We start from the raw sequence: 8,950 nt of genomic DNA, 5'->3' as shown, positions 1-8,950 counted from the left end.
ACATTCACATAAAGATCAGGTAAGTTTTTTAACTTCCTGAATGATAAATGCATATAACTCATATATCTACAAGTAGATCCAGCCATGTCTTAAAACTTTTTTCTACATGCACCCGTTTGTACTCATAATAGACTGTGATATAAACATGGATATATATGTAAATTACTTTTGAAGAACCTTAATTGTTGAAATGTGCATCTTGTGCAGAAAAATTGTTCCTTTCATGTTGATATTATGCCAAGTGTATGATACATACTTCATGTGTTTTCATGTGGCACCAGTCATGTTACTCATATTATTGCAAACCCGGTAAATAGTCTAATTGAGTGGGTCACATTAGTGAAAAGGGAAGGGGATTGTAGTTACAACATAAGGAACATATCTGAAATCGTCTGTGAAATGGTTATTCCAAAACAGTCAACCAATGCGTGGTGGTGTCGGTAAAATTTACGAAGGGATGATTTCAACTTCACCATTTGGAACTCTTGGTTTAATAGCTTCCTTGTTAGCAGCAACCTTCCATCAAGGGAATCATGATAGAAATGCTAGCCCGGGAATATCGTATCAATTGGGAGATATATACACTGTATGCAAGGCTGCTTGAATGTTGCTACATAGAAATAGAGGTTCACAATTGGGTAGCTGGAATCATCTCTTCAACCAACACTTATTGTCAAGATATGAGGCAGACTTAACTGTATCTGTTGTATCCATTATCGATAGTTCAATGGGATAGATGCGTTCAACATAGTCACCACATTTTGAATTATTTAGTGAGAGAATATCATCTATATAGCAGAAGGTAAAGTTAAAGGATATTGCTAACTTCTTATCTTTCTTCATTAAAAAAAATCCTGTATGAAGTCATCAACATAATAATAAAGAAATAAGTGGGCAAGAAGAGAGGCAGAATTCGTTCCCATTGGAATGCCGACAGTCTGTTGAAAACACGTTCTCAAAATGTAACATATATGTTGTTAATCTAGAAATCAAGAATTTTGATAATGTCAGTTTCAGAGAATTTTTGTTTGAATCAGAGTGATTCTTTACAACGTAGGTTATCCCTCCTAAGATATGATACTTATATCTACGTTGGCCATTATTTTTTATGAAAAGAAGCAATACGGTTACCAACTCTTTCTATTTGTCTTTTAGGTTTGAATGGGGAATACTGGTGTAAAATGTAGACAAATTAAATGTTTAAATACTACTGCAAGATGAAAGAGTCATAGATTACATATACTCTAAAAGAGTAACTATATATAGGATTTTAAATTATGTCCTACACAGGAACTTACGAAGACCGTCAAGTGAAGTGTGAAACAAGCTCTTCCTCGGTCCATATCTAAGTAATTTACGTTAGATAAGCCAACAGTATTATATTGAGAGAAAACAAATTCAGGTTATAAACTAAAATCGAGAGAAACACGTCAACTATAAGATGAATATTAATTAACAGAGGAACACTGAAATGTAACAAAACAAACGCAAACATATATAGAAACGAACTACTTTATAACAACTGTCATATTACTGACTTGTTATAGGACAGGACATTTTAAGAAAAAAAATTGATGGGTTGAACCCGGTTTACTGGAGTTAGGAGGTAACAATACTAAACTACGTGACAGAAACACACAAGAACATTCACCACAGAGAAAACAATTATGTTATTTCGAGGATAATCATTGTAATGTTGTGGTTCCAAATTTCCTATAATTGCTTGTCAAATGTTTTTTGAAGAGTGCCTTGGGAAAACAGCAAAGAGGCATTATAGTTTTTGAAATGTGCATTCGGTGCAAAAAAATGCACTGTTGATATTAAAGACTAACTATCTTCTTTGTCGAATAATGGATTACTATAAAATTAGGAGATGTGTGATTGCCAATCAGACAATAATTCATCCGAGACCAATTGATGTGCTATTAGATGTTCACAACTAAAGGTCACCTTGCATTGCAATTTTCATATTCTATAGAAATTTATACAATTGGTATTGATTCCACTTGTAATTTCTAATGTTGAATTATTACAAGGAAAGTTAGTAAGAAATTTCTTTGTCCTTAATGCTCTTAAACGTTGTAAAAAGTTATCAGGTACCAGGATTGATATTTAATACGCCAGACGCGTAAATGTTTGGCTTCATAAATATTTTGATCTGAGCGTCACTGATGAGTCTTATTTGTCTTGAGTATTAAATTAAAGCATGGTACCTTTGATAACTATTCCAAATACTAGTAAGTGACATTTATCATTATGAAGGCAGATGAAAAAGGGAGCCGATTTTGTTTCGTTTTTTTTTTTTAATTTCAGCACTGTATTTTTTTTACCTTTGATAACTATTGACTCCACTGGATATATGCCACTGCAAGTGAACGTTTCGTCCTCGATGGTAACACCAGCCTAGTAGTCAGCACTTCAGTGTTAACATGAATTTCAATTTTATGTCAATTAAACTGAATCTACCAGATATTATCAAAATGCTGGACTTTTTGATGGACACTATATTTGTTGAGTTTGGATGATTTATAGTTTAACAGACAGTCGGTATTCCAATGGGTACTAATTGTGCACCTCTACTGGGGGATTTTTGTTGGGGGGAGCTCGTATGAAGCAAAATTAATTTTAGAACCTTCTAAAAGACAAAAAGAAAAAGCACCTTGCGAAGTTCTTGAATTTTACTTTCCGATATATTGATGATGCTCTATCATTGAATAACCCATATTTCAACCAATACTAACATCTCATATATACCAGTAAACTTGAAATTAAGGATACTACTGATACTAGAAGGACTGCTAATACCTTGATCTTTTTCCTCAATATTGACACAGATAGACGACTGCACACGAAAATCTATGATAAACGGGACATTTTCAACTTCCCAATTATCAATTTCACATTTCTCAGCAGTAACATACCTTCTGCCCCTTCGTATGGTGTTTACATATCTCAATTATACATTTTTCTCGTACTTGTTCACACTATATGAACTTCATGTACAGGAGTGTGCTCCTCACGCAGAAACTTCTCCAACAAAGTTATGAGGAGGACAGATTAAAATTGACACTCCGTAAATTTTACGGACACCATTACAAATTGGTTGATCCATACGATGTGTCTTTGTCTTAACTAGCTAATAACATGTTTACCACATGTTAGATTGTAATTTGTCATTACGTCGTCTTATCTTTTAAATACCGGACGTGACTTATTTCCGATTGTGACTGTTTTGCGGAGTGAATTCGCATTGCTATAAAACGTGGTACGGCACTTTTCTATCCTAAATTCATGTATTTAGTTTTGATGTGATATTTGTAATTCTCATCGGAATTTGTCAAATGTCTTGACGTCTTTTCTGTTATATTCATGCGTTATGGTAAAGAAAATTAATCACCGCCTTCATTTATTAGATTTGATTTGGTTCGACGTAATTTGTACGATGTATTACGTTTGCAGTTTGATTCATAATAACCTGACATAGTTATATAATATAGTTGATTGTCTAATTGCTACCTCAGTTTGATATTAATAAGTATTGCAAATTTAAATTGTTATTAAATGTAATATCAGTATTTAGTACAAATATAATCTTAAATCGATCCTAATTCTATCTTATTGTTGAGAAATAGTTTTAGTCATTGAAATGTGACGTCATTGGTGTGCTGTTTTCGAATTTCTAATGTCATATTTTGTTATTTGTTGTGCTTTTTTACAATTTCAACTGTCACGTCACTTTTTGCTTTGAGGCCTTGGCTAACTAGGGTGTGTCTATTTTTTTGTGTTGGAATATGTTGGTTTATGTAATGTATCCCCTTTTTTTTCTAAATACTTCAGTTTTATCACGTACATCTTTTATATAGTCATTTTATAAAATAGTAAATTATTCTAAATAATAAGGATGTTCTTGTCCCCGAGGGTATCACCAGCCCAGTAGTCAGCACTTCGGTGTTGACATGAATATCAATTATATGGTCATTTTTATAAATTTTCTGTTTACAAAACTTTGAATTTTTCGAAAAACTAAGGATTTTCTTACCCCAGGAGTAGATTACCTTAGCCGTATTTGGCACAACTTTTTGGAATTTTGGATCCTCAATGCTCTTCAACTTTGTATTTATTTGGCTTTTTAACTATTTTGATCTGAGCGTCACTGATGAGTCTTATGTAGACGAAACGCGCGTCTGGCGTATAAAATTATAATCCTGGTACTTTTGATAACTAATTATCCCAAGCAGAAAACCCTAGCCGTATTTGGCACAACTCTTTTGAACTTTTGGTCCTTAGTGCAGTTCCACTTTGTACTTGTTTTGGTGTTCGAGCTTTTGTCTAGGCGTCACTAGTAAAAAAGGGACGAAAGATACAAGAGGGAAGTCAAACTCATAAATCGAAAATAAACTGACAACGCCATGGCTAAAAATGAAAAGGACAAACAGATAAACAATAGTACACATGACACAACATAGAAAACTAAAGAATAAATAACACGAACCCCATCCAAAATTAGGTGTGATCTCAGGTGCTCTATAAGGGTAATCAGATCCACATGTGACACCCATCGTGTTGCTTATGAGATAACAAATCCGGTAAATAGTCTTATTCGGTATGTCACATTTATGAAAGGGAAGGGGGTTGTTGTTACGACGTAAGGAACATATCCGATATCATTTGTGAAACTGTTATTCCATAACGGTCAACGAACTCGTGATTGCGTCCGAAAAAAATTACGAAGAGATGATTGTAACTTCATCACTTGGAACTCTTGATTTAATAGCTTCCATGTGAGCAACAACCCTCTATCAAGAAAATCATGATAGGAAATGCTAGCACGGGAATATCGTATCAATTGGGAGATATATACACCGTATACAGGTCAGTAGCGAACCATATAACTTATATTAGGGGCCAGCTGAAGGACGCCTCCGGGTGCGGGAATTTCTCGTTACATTGAAGACCTGTTGGTGACCTTCTGCTGTTGGTGACCTTCTGCTGTTGTTTTTTCTATGGTCTGGTGATTGTCTCTTTGACGCATTACCCGTTTCCATTCTCAATTTAACTTCTTATTCTTCTTCCAAAGAAGTTCCTGTATGAAGTCAGCCTCATAATAATAAAGAAACAAGTCGACAAGAAGAGTGACGTATTACGTTTTAAACCTGGTGCCTTTTGTTAGCTATCATTCGTGTGTTTCTTTGTCCAATATGTTCTCCTTTTTATTTGTATTGTAGTCCTGTAATGTTATTTGGTCATTTTAATGTTATATTTAACATTGCCATTAAAGCGGGAGGTTTGGCATGCCACAAAACCAGGTTCAACCCCCCATTTTTTCTTGAAAAGATGTCTTGTACCAGGTCAGAAATATAGCCATTGTTATATTATAGTTCGTTTCTGTGTGTGTTACATTTTAACGTTGTGTTTCTTTTGTGTCGTTTGTTCCCTCTTATATATAAGTGTGAATTCACATAACTATAAGACACGTCAGTTAGAAAATAGTTTGAACAGTTGGTCTTAAATGTATCTAAATTGTCTATTTCTTTAATATTTATTGGTAAATTATTCCAGGTAATAAGACCAAAATATTTAAATGTTCTTTTTCAAAAAATCAGAATTAGGTCTTGGTACATGAAGAAGTCCTGATGTTGTCGACCTCAGACAATAATTATAAAGATCAGCACAAGCAGTAAATGCTGATGAGTCTCATGTAGACGAAACCCGCGACTCGCGTATATCATAAGCCTGGTACCTTTGATTCTAGAGAATTAAGTTATAAAATTTACTAGTGAATCAAACGGATTCCAAGGCCTTAACATTGTATTTAGCGAAGAACATCGGAATGTTGAAAACATAGCCATACGAACAATTCAGAATATGGAAAAGTCAAAACATGGAACAGGGTAATGTAAAGACTTACGTGATCTGTTTATTGCTACATGATCAGCAGAAACATTAGACTCATCTGATAGAGCCGGAGTAAAGGAGATCAACAAACCATGAGTTTCATGTTATAGAATGATGGTATGTTGTCACCTTGATACTTTTGTTTTGTTTTGTTATCTAATTGTATCGATGAACACTTGACGAATCATTGGGCTTTACAGTTGATGATGCTACTATAAGGTGACAAATTTCTATGTTTTTATTTATATCTAATATCTTTCAAATTTGATTTTTCATAACGATAAGAAATTACGTCGGGAGGTCATAACTTACTGGTATTCTGTTCCTCGTTTCAAATTGTCCCTGTCAATTTTTGTTACCATGGTGTAAACTTTGTTCGATAGTTACTGGAATGTCTGTCCTTTAAAGAAATAGAATCATTAAAGTCAATGGGAACCAACACTGTTCCTCGTCTAGATTATGTGCTCCTTTTTTCGTATGATGCTGTCTTCGTGACACAGATGTACTTCATCAAATTATGACAATTCGGATTTTTTCAACTTTTCATTTATCAACTTCCATTTTATTAGCATTGATATCTTCTGTGCCATCTTAGATACGGCGTGATCATTGGTAGATTACGGTCGGCCATGTTCAAACTGCACGATCATCACAGGGATGTTCTCTTTGCACAGAACTGTTCTAAATAAGAAAATAACCGACACAAAATACTTTTTATAGTTACGATCACGTATTGGTTGATCGACACGATGTTTCTTGAACTGACAAGTGACATTTTCAACGCGATCTTCTATCCTTAGTAACTTTTGTTTGGTTTGTAAAATTAATTGAGATATGATATTTTACCTTAATAAACTACTGTTGTCTTGAATTCAAACAGAATGATAAGCTAGCTAAAATTGAGAATAGCAATGGGAAATGTGTCAAAGAGAACACAACCCGACCGTAGAAAAAACAACAGCAGAAGGTCACCAACAGGTCTTCAATGTAGCGAGAAATTTCCGCACCCGGAGGCGTCCTTCAGCTGGCCCCTAAACAAATATATACTAGTTCAGTGATAATGAACGCCATACTAATTTCCAAATTGTACACAAGAAACTATAATTAAAATAATACAAGACTAACAAAGGCCAGAGGCTTCTGACTTGGGACAGGCGCAATAATGCGGCGGGGTTAAACATGTTTATGAGATCTCAACCCTCCCCCTTTACCTATAGCCAATGTAGAAAAGTAAACGCATAACAATACGTACATTTAAAATTCAATTCAAGAGAAGTCCGAGTCTGGTGTCAGAAGATGTAACCAAAGAAAATAAACAAAATGACAATTATACTAGTACATAAATAACAACAGATTTACTAGCAGTTAACTGACATACCAGCTCCAGACTTCAATTAAACTGATTGAAAGGTTATGATTTCATCATATGAATATCAGGCACAATCCTTCCCGTTAGGGGTTTTGTATCATACCATCATAACATATATGAGAAGAACATAACCCGTGTCATGCCAACAACTGTTTTTTTTAATAAATGTGTTTCTATAAGTGAATCAATATTAACGCCAAAATATGCAATCTTTAATGACCTGACAACAGTGTCGTAACTATATCCCTTCTTAATAAGTCTATTCAAAGGTTTTGTTAGTTTCTGAGGTGAATACTGACACCTTTGTGCTGTATAAAGAATATTTCCATAAAAAATTGGATGTGAAATACCTGAACGTATAAGAAGTCATGTTGAGCTATATTTACAAATGATGTCCTTATACCAATGATAAAATTTAGTAAATGTTTTGACTAGTTTGTGATATCGAAAACCCTGGTGTAATAAATTTTCAGTAATACATAAATTTCTCTCGTTAAAATCTAAAACATTGTTACATACACGTACACATCGTGCAAGTTGAGATATATAAACACCGTAATATGGTGATAAGGGAATGTCACCATCTAAAGATGGATAATTAACGATAGAAAATATAAAAATCCTCTCTTTTATTATAAATTTTAGTACTCAGCTTTCCGTTAGTGATATAGATACCAAGATCGAGGAAAGGGCGGTGGTCATTGTTAGTATTAGCTTTATTTAAAGTAAGTTCAACAGGATAAATTTCTTTAGTAAATATACTGGAGTCGTCATTATTAAGAGCCAAAATATCATCCGAATATCTAAAAGTATTATTAAATTTGTTTATCAGATGTTGTTTCGATGTGTCTTTGCTTATTTTTGTCATAAATTGTAACTCATAGCAATACAAAAACAGGTCCGCAATAAATGGTGCACAGTTAGTCCCCATTGGAATTCCGATAACCTAACGATATACGGAATCCCCAAAGCGAACAAAAATGATATCTAGTAAACATTCAAGGGCATAAATAGTATCAAAGCATGTCCAATTGACATAGTTTTTTTGGTTTATTGATACTAAAAAATGACCTAAAAGAGTTTGAACATATATATTCACATTCTGAATTTTTAAATGCCCATTTAATTAGGTGTGTGAATTGTTTTCTTAATGAGAATGAGAGGCAATGTGGTATACAGGGTAGAAAAATCAAAACTTTGAACAGATTCAAAATCACCAATATAAGCATGCAATTTATCAAGTCCTTCCAAAGAGTTCTTGACACTCCAAAGGTAATTAATTCCACTATTTTCGAAGGCCTTATTTGAACAATTTATTATCAGGTTTTTGATTGTACAGAGTGTGCATTGACCTTTAACTTTAACTTGAAAGAAGATGTCGTCGTATTTAAAATATTTCAAAAATGGAAAAAATACTTCACAAATTCAACTTTTCTATTCCAAATTTTAGAATAAAACTAGAGGCTCTCAAGAGCCTGTATCGCCCACCTGATTCTACTTGGGTTTTTGAAATCATATAAAAGGTAAAATTTGGCTACAAAGTAACAACACTTTGCCAGCACCTCATTACGAAAGGAATATTTATGCTATGTTTGCTTTCATTCAATTCAGCGGTTCTCTAAAAGAAGACATTTGTATGTTTTTCCCATAGGGTCCTATGTTAAACCAAGTCCCATGCTAGAAGCC

The sequence above is a fragment of the Mytilus trossulus genome, chromosome 3, assembly GCF_036588685.1.
Source record: "Mytilus trossulus isolate FHL-02 chromosome 3, PNRI_Mtr1.1.1.hap1, whole genome shotgun sequence".
In the NCBI taxonomy this organism is placed as follows: Eukaryota; Metazoa; Mollusca; class Bivalvia; order Mytilida; family Mytilidae; genus Mytilus; species Mytilus trossulus.
This window is presented reverse-complemented; position numbering follows the sequence as displayed.